This window comes from Drosophila tropicalis, unplaced genomic scaffold (genome assembly GCF_018151085.1).
Source record: "Drosophila tropicalis isolate 14030-0801.00 unplaced genomic scaffold, ASM1815108v1 contig_859, whole genome shotgun sequence".
Taxonomy (NCBI): Eukaryota; Metazoa; Arthropoda; class Insecta; order Diptera; family Drosophilidae; genus Drosophila; species Drosophila tropicalis.
The window spans coordinates 7,374,036-7,385,491 of NW_027173353.1; positions in this window are offsets into that span (position 1 = coordinate 7,374,036).

Sequence of the window (11,456 nt, forward strand, 5' to 3'; positions counted from 1 at the left end):
TCATTTACACTTAATTACTGGAAGAGTTTAACCCGAGCAACTGTTTCATTCTGACTTTCTTATATTGTGTGTTGTTTTATTTAAAATGTAATTTTTGAAAACAAGTCAACAAAAGGACGCTTGGCCGTCGACAACATAAATTACATTTTAATTTGTTAATTGGTTAAAAGAAAAACTCTTCCGCTGTCTTTTTTCTTCCATTTTGCATTGAATATTAACAAGAACAAATGAGTCAGAGTGGGACAAAGACAAAAAGGGAGGGGGGAAGTTGGAGCACAATAATTTCAAGTAGGTCAAGTTGCTTTCACAAAAAGAGTACAAGTGATCCTGCCATAAGTTTAATTTGTAAGAATGATTTAAAGGGGTATGGTACTGTTTAATTGGCTCTCTTTAAAGGACGTAGCAAATATGTACACACATATGTATAATGGCATGTTAAAAACGCATCAAAAGGAATTTGGAAAAAGAAGGTTGAAACACACATTCCCAAAAAACCCCCAAAACTGAAATGCAGACAACATGAATGATGAAAAAATGGCTGCGAGAGGGGAAGAAAAATTAAATAGAACCCAACTAAACAAACTAAACCAACGAGAGCAATAACAACCTAGAAATGTCAATATACGGATAAAAGGTAGCTGCCAGCCTAACAAGCATCATTGACGGGGCAACGGGAGAGGAGCAACATTTCCAAGGCTTTTCCGTTTGGCAGGAGAAGGGAAGGTGATGAGTGTGTGTGTGTTTAACTTTCCTCTTCCTTACACAAACACACATCTCGCAATACCAATGTGAAAATGGCATCCATTATAGATTGAAAAAAATTGTCGGTTTCGTACTCCCCTCCATCCTTTCATTCCTGCCTTCTTTTCATTCATCCTTGCTTCTTTTGGGGCTGCCAAAATGAATCGCCAAAGACCAGCAAGCCAGCAGCATCATCGGGCCAGCCGAAACTGATAAACTTAAACCGAATCCAATAAAACAAAAATATATAGACACCAAAATCTAAAATAGAAATTCTATTTGCTAAAAATAAAATTCTTTCATTGCGAAAATAAACTAAAGAAGAAAAGCAATTCGTACAACACTCGAAACTTGTAGTTTATTGAATGGTGGATACATGTGTGTCTGTGTGTTTTTTTTTTTTTTTGTAAATTCTTTTGCAAAATAAATGTTTTTCACACAAAACATTTAACTTCTAAATTAACTAGTTTGTTAAACTAAATATAATTTTTGAAGTGTATAGAGACTTCGTCGTAATCAAAATATTTTTGGCTATATAAAAATTTGCAATATCAATAAAAGATTTCCATTTATGTTTGCTGTTTGGCTAAGAAATTGGGTGTTTTCTTAAAGAGTCATCTTCATACAGGTGGCTACAAATTTTTGTGTCTTTTGGCATTGTTCAAATAAACCGAAAAAGAGTTTTATAAAAAGTAAGATTTCGACTGCGCTGTTGTAAAACATTTTGTTTTTGGGGTGAATAACCTCGAAAAATAATTCTCTTGCAGCCTATTTTTTTCGTATTTGGTCAATTTAAATCAGTTAATCTCACGATTTAGGGAGTTAATAATATTTTTACTTAATCTATAGTTTAATTTTTGGTCGTTCAATCAAACAATACTTTTACCTTTATTGATCATAGTGATTTTTAGTAGCCTGGCTGACTGCTGTCATCATGTCGTTGTCTCTCTTCATAACACCCAGGGCTGGATTTTGAGAGGGCAACTGGGCGGTTTCTCGCTGTAAGGCTTCAAAACGTATCTCACTTCTAAGGACCTCATTTCCAAATCCGTTCCCGCCTAACACACTCACTTGAACAGTGGATATTTCCAGGCGGGAGTCTGTCACTAATGAGCAGCTTAAGCAGCTTTTTCATTCACCCATCCATCCATCCATCTATCGAGTCTATTTCTCCTTTCATCTTTACATAGACAGAAGTCTCTCCTTGTCAGCAGTCAGTTAATATGCTTTCATTCATGGCAAAGAGGACATCACCAATGCCAATTGATGTCCTTGCCATGTCAAAAATAATGTTCCCGACAGGATGTTAAAATGCGGTCAGGGATGGAGGGAGGTGCGTCAAATCCTCATTGATTTGTTTGACAGACCTTTCACTTGTGTATGTGTGATTCGTATTGATTCTTTCTGTACTTTGTTATGCATCCTAATTAAATTAAATTAAAATGTTCACACTTTTTGCTTTCCCTTGTTGCGGTTTCTTTTCTTTTCCGTAAACTGTACATAGGAACCTACAAACGCCCACAACAACACTTTCGCACACAACACAATTCAATCAAATCTAACACTTATCGACAATTGATTTCCGTTTTTATGTGATTGTTGCCAAAGAGACCCGAAACAAAGGCAGGCAGCTATACAAGAGGGAGAGAGAGAGAGAGCGAAGGAAACCCAATGACCATCGCCCTTGCCTTGCCACAATTCAATATTGAATTCTATTTTGAGTTTATAACGTTTGAGCACACTTGTAGTTCTTTTAAACAAATTTTTGTAAATTTGTTGATAAGGCAAATCTTCATTTACACTTGACAACATTTGCATTCACTTTATCCCTTCAAACAATTTTTAATATCTTTAATACTATTTTATTTTCAATTATTTTTTGAGAGAATTTTTCGGGAAAAAAATACTCATCAATCTATAATTTAATTTCTTATACCAATCCGACTAATCGTTATGACAACCGTACGATTATTTACGGATTGATTTCTCCGAGTGTGTAGTAGTTTCTTTGGCAATAATTACTTCCCTTTCGTTCATGTCTGGTTTTCGAAATAGTTGGCAACGACCAACTTGTATATGTGTGTGTTTTGGGCATCATCATCATCGATATCATCAACATCGGCAGCAACACCGCGTTCTTTCTTACACTCTATGTGGTTCCTTTTTGGTTTTTGGTACTGTTGTTAATCGTCTTATGGCTTTTCTGCGTTCATTCGTGCGGTAGTGCTGCACCCACACACAATCAAACAGATATACATATATAAATATACTAAGTAGAGAGGCGATTGACAGTTGCCATGAAAAGCCTAATGACGTCATCATCTGGCCACTCTTCTCCGCTGTAGTGTGTAGTGTAGTGTTTGATGGGCATGCATATATACATACATAGGTCGGTGGTCTGTCGGTTGGTCGGCCAGTCGGTCGGTCGCTTGTTTCTTCTGGAAGTCATGTGCTTTGCTTTTTATTTCTTTATGTATGCTTTTACATTCACATTTGTTTTTTCTTTTTGCTAAATCCGCAATTTGTCCTTGTTTTTATGTGCCACAGCTGCTAAAACTGCCCCCGTCCTCCCAGTTACAGTCTGCTTCTTCTCCTCATTTTCTGTGGCCTCTTGCTTTCGTTTAGCATGGTTTTCATCATCGTTTGAAGCTACTTTTCGCCGCTGCTGCCACACGCAACTTGGTTTTTTTTTGCGGTCACCCCTGCATGTCTACCGCCCCCCGCACATATTCCTCTTTAGTGTGGGGGACAGGTGGCAACTCTGGTTTGTTTCTGGCCTATGTTACAGTTAGCAACATTTCTTGTTGCTAGCGCAGTAAATTTAGGTTATATCTACCTACCTCTCACCCTGTTGACCCACTACTTGCCTCATCTTTTCCCCCCTCGTCTTCTTCATCTTCCGTGTCTTCTATCTGCTATTAAATAATAAAAGTAATACAAAAAGTTTGTTTTTTATGTTACTGTCTGTGTCGGGTTGTGTGAGTGTATGAGTTTGGTAGGTTGGTTGGCAACAATGTGACGTTACGTTTAGTTTTTCTTTTGATTATCTGGCGCAAGTGGCGTTTTAAAAGTATTTTTAACAAAAGTTTTGTATCATCTTGCTTTGACTTCTACAGTCTGAACCATTTGTAGCGACCTCCACTCATTTCCATACATATGACATTCGAAAATTTCCTTCTTGAACTCCTCAATATATTGGCGGATGGATGTTGATTTATGGCCTCAAGCATGAAGCATTGCAATTGGAATATTTAATATATTTAATGCCAATATTATAGACTCAAAAGATAAAATCGTAAAGGAATCATGAAAAACTTATTTTTTTTTTTTTTTACCTCAATTACCAAGTAAAGCGATGAAAGATAAAGATACAGAGAGCAGTTGAAATAGAGATACTCTGCTAACAGTTAACATTAGTGTCGCTTAACAGAGAGATACTTCAATGTTAACAAACGAGAATGAGTCACCAAAAACTTGAATTGGCTTCTGTTGTTGTTGTTTTTGTTGCTGCTGCTGTAAACCGATCTTGCTTGTGCTTCTGGAGCCGGCTTCAATGAATTTGCCGATGTATGTGTGTGTGTGTGTGAGTATTCAGGAGTATCTATTATTTTTCATGCATATGTATGTGTGTGTGTGACAGGTGCGTTTTGTTTGTATAGAGAGTTTGTTGTTCTTCTAGTTTTGTTAAACTCTGACGTACATCGAATGTAATACATTTACTCAAATACACAAACGCATACACAAATAGATATGCAAGTATGTGTATATAACACGCATAAATCATATCGTGGCCCGGCTCTCCAATTCACACTCACACTCTCGCTCTTTAAAATCTCCTCCCCTACAGTGCACACATCCACAACCAAGAACAACAACATCGAATAATGTCTATAATAATTACATACTAATACAAAATGCTCATTTGCCGCAATTTCATTTTCACACGCTCACAAGTGTTTTGGCTCCCCCGCTCACTCTCTCTCTCTCTCTCTCTCTCTCATAGTTGTTGCTCTCTTCTGATAACGTTGCCTTCTGCTTGCTGCGCTGCTTGCTGCTCAGTTCCATTTCGATCGCTTGCCGCAGCAGTTCTCTCTCTCGAATTGTAGTCGCTGCGTTTATCATTTCTTTTTATTAAAAATATTTTTTCCAACGGCGTGCGGTATATACAAATTGCATTCTATGTAATCGTGTGCGTGAGTGTGTGTTAATCTTGTTTAATCGGCAGCAATTATGACGTTTTTCGATTTAATATGAAAATGATTTTTTGATTTGCTCTAGTTTTCTGGCATTTGTTGCTTTTTTCTCTATATATTTTGACTGTCAAACTGTAGCCTGTGGTCGTTTTGTGTTCATACATACATATGTGTTTGTGTGTTCACCTGGAAAATTATGCTCTCCTTCTCTTTCGCTCTCCCGCACACACACACTACAGCTGTGTGTGTGCGTGAGTATGTATCTCTTGGTTTTTGAGTCAGCTGTGTGTGCTTTATTTATTCCACAACTTTAACGAGTTAGTTTAGTATTGGATCATTCTTTCTCGTTCTTGCATTTGCTTATTTTCTCTCTAGCTCTCTCCAACTTGTTTTTTTTTTCTTGCACATTTGTTTGTACACCGGCAACATAAACTGGTTTTTCAAGTTATATATGACTTTTTCTTCATCTTCTGGTTCTCTTCTATTTCTCTTTGCCTGCCCTTTTGCTTGGTGTTCGTATCTTTTCTTTCTTTGTCTTTAAGAGACTTTTGACCTGCTAAAATGAAGTATTAAGATAAATTTATGTTTCATCATGTGGCGAAAGCTTCCTTATTACCAAAACATGCAGAAACCCTTCGCCTTGTACTCTCTTTTTTCCCTTTCTCACCCAATCTCATACTCATACACATGCATACTCATACGCACAGAGGCGTGAGCGTAACGGCGGATATGATAAATTAAAAAAAAAAAACTACTTGATAGCTTTAATTCAAGTAAAAGCAGAAAAAACAAAGGCCGCATAAAAACTCTATACAAAACAAAAATTAAACAGAAAAAAAAGTTGTTTAAGAAATGTGAAAAGCGCGCGCGCATCTTGGCATTTAATAATAATAAATTTCAACAACTGCAATGGTTGTTCTGTGTTTGTGTCTAAAGTGCAGTTAAAAAAATATTTAATTTAAAATAATATTTTATTGTATTATATTTGTGTTATAGAGCAAAAAGCTGAAATATAATTTTTGCACAGAGTGTATAATAAAAACCGGAATAGTTGGAGTTCATGACATGAAAATAATTAAACAATTATAAGATTAAAAAAAACAACAGCAAAAAGAAAGAAAAAACACGTTTTCAAGTACAACAAATAAATGATCAGCAGCAAAGTGAACGGCCCCTCAACAGCTGCCGCCGCATACAACAACAGTTTGACCAGCACTGATCCCCCGCATCGTTGTTGGTGTTGTTGTTGTTCTTGTTGTTCTTGTAGGTAGTATCACTCAATGCATGAGGCAGTCAACACGGTCACGGCCCTTGTGTTGTTGTGAGTGTAAGGAGACAGAACACAGGCAGCAGGCGCAGAAGGCCAGGGAGCGCCATTTGACGGGAGTTTGCCGGGTTAGTTATTTACTTATGTTTAACATATGTTTCCCTTTTGTAGAATTGCATTCTCTTGGTTTTTGGTACAGTGTGTGAGATAAATATTAAGCAAAAAGTTTTACCCTTTGTTTTCTAAACGAAAAAGTTAAATAAACAACAAATTTTTTGAACAGTAGCATTAGTTTCTACTACAGTTTTTAGTAAGTTTCTTATTACACGATTCTTTTGGGAACAAAACGGTCTAATGCAAGATTTAAGTCGTCATTAAATGTTGCAAGTTCTAAGCTACGGTTTTTTTTTTAAAGCTGAAATATCAATTAATAGCCGGAAAGACTTAAAAAATAATTTTTATATATCGCAACCACGAAAGAAGAATCAAAAGTTGAATAAAAGAAAAACTTGGATATTCTTTTGGCCATAACCTTCAGTTTGTCGACGGGGAGATACCCCCACCCTTACCCTCACGCCCAGAAACAGATAAATACAAAAAATAAGTGTGAAAACAAACACCGAAAAAAAGTTGAAAAAACTGCAGTAGCTCTTAAATTGCATTTGTTGCCAATCGCCCGCCGTGACTTTGACCTCCGAATAATAAAAAAACAAAAAAAATACTACCCTAGCAAAAAAAAAAAAACCAACAAAAAATATAAAGGAAAAAAAAAAACGTATTTTTATACGCTTTGCCAATGTAAAACGCACGTGAGATATTTCAATGTCGTTTTGTACTCACACACACACACACACCCACGAGTTCAACCTAAGCAATTACACACACATACACGCAGTATAAAAGGCGGAAGGAAGGAAGAGCTAACGTAGGAGCAGAAGATTGATGATTTGATATAGGATTGAGGCCACAGGAAGAGAATACTAGAAAGCAAATTACAGACAATTTTTGCACAACGCCAACGCCAAAGCAAACACACACAGAGAAATAAAAGTGACGAACTTGTAATGTGTGTGTGTGTTGATATAGTTTTGACCTCTAATAAAGTGCAGTCCATTTGCATAGCTTTTTGCACGTGCAATCTAATTAAAGCTCATATATATGTATGTACGTGTAGAAACATAGGTACATAATAGCATACATACCTTATGCATGGTAGGATTCAATGTTAATCTAACATGCAAAGGTCAATCGGCCATTGAGGCGCTTCTACGTGTATGTAGATACATACATACATACATATATGCGCAGTAGAGGCTGCTGCTGTTGATAGACTTTTTCGTCGTCAATGTGACGTGCATACTCCTTAACCCAACCCCAATTTCAATCCTGACAAACGTCTTTCTCTCTCTCTCAGCTCAGCTTCGTTCGCACTGTGGTTGTAAGTCCAGTCAGATGAAATAATTAAATCGAAATTCATGTCCAAATGAGAATTCGTTTTAAATAATAACGGTTTTTATGTGACCTTTTTGCGAGTCTTTGTCATGAATCTATAACCTACATATGATAGTGTCCTTTCTTCTTCTTATTTTCTGGTATCGCAAATACATATGTCCTTTATTTTCAAGAAGGGTTCTGTTTTAATAGCCTCTAATATAAATTTCGAAATATATGAATAAAGCAGAATAAAACAAGGAAGGTTTAAAACTGAAATCCTTCTTTCCTTATTCAATAAATTATAATTATAAATTTTCGCAATTTATGGGTTCTGATAGCTTTTAAAAGTTGAAAGATCATTGACTATAAGAGATGCAACAAAGGATCGGCTAGGAACTGCAGTGAGTTTAAATTCAAGTAAAAAATTTTATGCAGTTTATCAGACAACGAGGCTTTACAAATCGTTTTAAATCTGTCGTCGACCTGGAAGGGCGTTTAAATGAGCTTTGTTTTCATTGGGTGTGTTGATGATTCAATTAATTTGGCCTCACTGTGTCTTATGTTGCAGTAGCAGCAGCAGCAACAGCAACAGCAACAACAAGAACATCAACGATTGGAGGCCAGCAGCAGCAGCAACTGCAAGCTGTAGTAGTATATAGAAGCACAGTTTGAAAGTGGCGCTAGCACTCGTCAATGTTGTTGTTTGTTGTTTTTTGCTCTCTTCGTCACTGACTATATATGCAGTTGGCGTTTGGGTTGGGTTTTGCTGCTCTCGCACTCTCCCTAACAATACTCGTTCATATGTGGGGGGTGTGTGTGTGTGAGTGTCTCGCTATTGTCTGACGTCGATGACATCGTTGCTTACTTGCTGCGCTAATCAACGCGCGCTTATCTAGCTAACTTGTTCATGTTGCCGCCTGCTGCTGCCTACTACTACTACTAGTACATGTAATAAGAGTTTTGTATGTGCTTGTGTGGGTGAGTGAGTGAGTGAGTATATTTTCAAGAGTTTCAAGCCGCCATCCCTTATGCGTGTGTGTGAAAGTTCTTTGCTTATCAATGCTGATAGGTCAGCTGGTTTGACGAAAGCACCGACAATGGGGTGTTTGGAGGTGAACTTAGGAGGTGGAGAGGTGTTTATATATATGTTTTGTTATGTGTGTTCTTTATGCCTTTTAAAATGTCAATTTTCTATTCAAAATAATGATTATCGACATGTTTTACCTACCCTGATGTAATGTATTGTGCGAGGCAATCCAATTAAATATTAACCAAAACATCAACAAATTGATCCATTTAATTGTTAATACTAATTTAACATTACAACGTAACGAATTGAATTCGATCTTGGTGTCAATAATTTCTTCGATCGATTTCTCATAATTAATCGCGACTAAATGTGACATCTGCTTTAAATCAATTTTTGAACGCTAAATATTACTGATCGCAGGGCACTGTCAACATTTTTGGATATTTAAGTGTTTGGTTGTAATCTTCCAATAGGAATTTTTGGCCTTCCAACCGCCCTCTTTTTATGTGTTGTTGCAATCTAACTAGAGATCTATTGTAGAACAAATTCTTGGATAAACACATATTTATATACATTATAATATTACTGGATCGCTTGATTTTTAGCTTTGCATAATTGAATTTCAATTGCGTCTGACAATTATAATGAAATTGTGTGCGTTGTTGCGTTTGTTGTGGTGATATTCTAAAAATAGTCATAACAATTCAATTGTGTTGAGCGACTGACTGACTGACCGAACGTCAGAAAGACAGAAAGCGAATAGCGTCATCAGAAAATCTCTCATAATGATAAGGTCGTTGTCGTACTCTCCCTCTGTCTCTCTCTCTCTCTTTTACATACACTCAATAAGGCAGACAGCGGCAACAGAGGGTCGGCTTATCACGTAATTTCATTTTATCAAGAATGTTTTTTTTTGCTCAGATTTTCTTTTGTTTATTTTTAAGCTGGCATTTACGAGTGGTTCTTTTCTTATTTCTATTTTTTTTTGGGTCTTATGTAAGAGACAGACAAATTAACAAGATATTTAAGATTATTTGGTGGTCGTGGGGCTTCTTTTCATTTTTTTAATTAAATTTATGGATATTTTTCTGAGTCAGCGCTTAATTCTATTGATTTGACTAATTTGGCAAGTGATTTAACAATTTACTTTCCTTATTCTCAAGGAGAATGCCATTGGGGAAGTTGGAGTTTAATTGGTTTTGTAAATATTAGGTAATTCTTGACCTGATATAGAAAACATTGTCTGAGGTAAATTCTAATTGGGATTTTCCGCTGTCCCAAAACAACGTCACAACAAACGGGTCACGCCTTCTCCTTCTCTATGTATAGTCGTTTCCCCATTGACCCCTTTCCCATTGACTGTTTCTTTTGCTTAATTTGCGCTTGATTTATTCATGAATCGCCACACAAATACACACACACATACACACAAAAGTTCGTTACCGAAACCTACCTTACCTTTACCTTTTTTTTGTGCTAAGAGCGCACAATGGTTTTTTTCTGTGTCTTTTGTTATTATTTTTAGCTCTTGATTTATTTTTAATTATTGATTTAACGAAACTTGTCGTTTTTTCCACTTTCTTTGAAACGGGTTTGCATTAAATGTTGTTGACATCCTAACAGACAGAAAACAGCTAAAAAATACATGAAATTGAAAACGCCAACAACAAGTGTTAATTTTTCTTTTCTTTTTGTGGTCGGTTATCTGAGAGAATTATGCAATGCAAATAAAAGATTAACAAAGGAAGGAGAGAGAATAAAAGTCAAATTCAAATTCTGAATGGAATTTCTAATATAAAAAAATTTGAAATTTTATAAAGAGACTTCTCCTCCCAGGCTTTCTACGGCTTGAGGTGATAGCCAAAACTGAATCCCTGGTGGGACTATTTGTTTTCCATTTATTTTCATTTAGTTGTAGTTCTAGGGGTCATTGGTACAACAGTAATTAACAGTAATTTTTTCGATGGTAGTACATTAATTGTTATGGTAATGTTTATATCAACGATTTTTGATTGTGTAAATCCTCTATAAGACGTTCTAAACTAATTATAAACTGTTTTAACTTCAAATCGAAAAGTGATTCAATAAATCAAAAAAAGGGAACCTCTTCAATTTTTAAATAGAACATCCCTGGATATAGATCGGTTAAATAATATAGACAACCCCTCTGTTAAATTTCGGCTAAGTCTAATATTATTTAAAGTGTAATGAAGTGAAAAAAAAACTTAATGTGAAAAACCAAACCCAAGATTTCCCTCGTTCCATACAAAATTTCCTTTGTTCTCAGTTTTGAGAATCTCATATATATTTCATAATAATTCCTGATAATTTCGTTTATTTAAGGCCCAAGCGATAAAGAGTCATTTCGTGCTCAAATGAATTATTAAAGGACCCGTACACCTTAAAACCCCCTCCTCCGCCCGCCCCATTTCCTGTACGTACTTGTTGAACGTACTTAACAGCGCAATTCAATACAAAAACCGGTCTCTCCAACCCAAGTTTTGAGCCTTTTTTTCGCTCACATTCGATTCATTAAAAAAGAAAGAAGGAAAGAAATCCCGTAAGTGAGAAATCAAGCAAATACCGACTTTCAGATACCTTGTAGAAAAATGTGATTCCTTAATCTATAAATATATATCGTTTACTTTGTATAAAGCTTATCTTATCTGTAACTAGTCAATAGATGCCCTATAAATTTTCTGTTTGACGTATGCCTTTGCTCTTTTAAAGGGTATTTAAAACACTGTTTCCTTTTCTTTTTGTTTTTGTTGTTTTTTCTTTTTATGCAGTT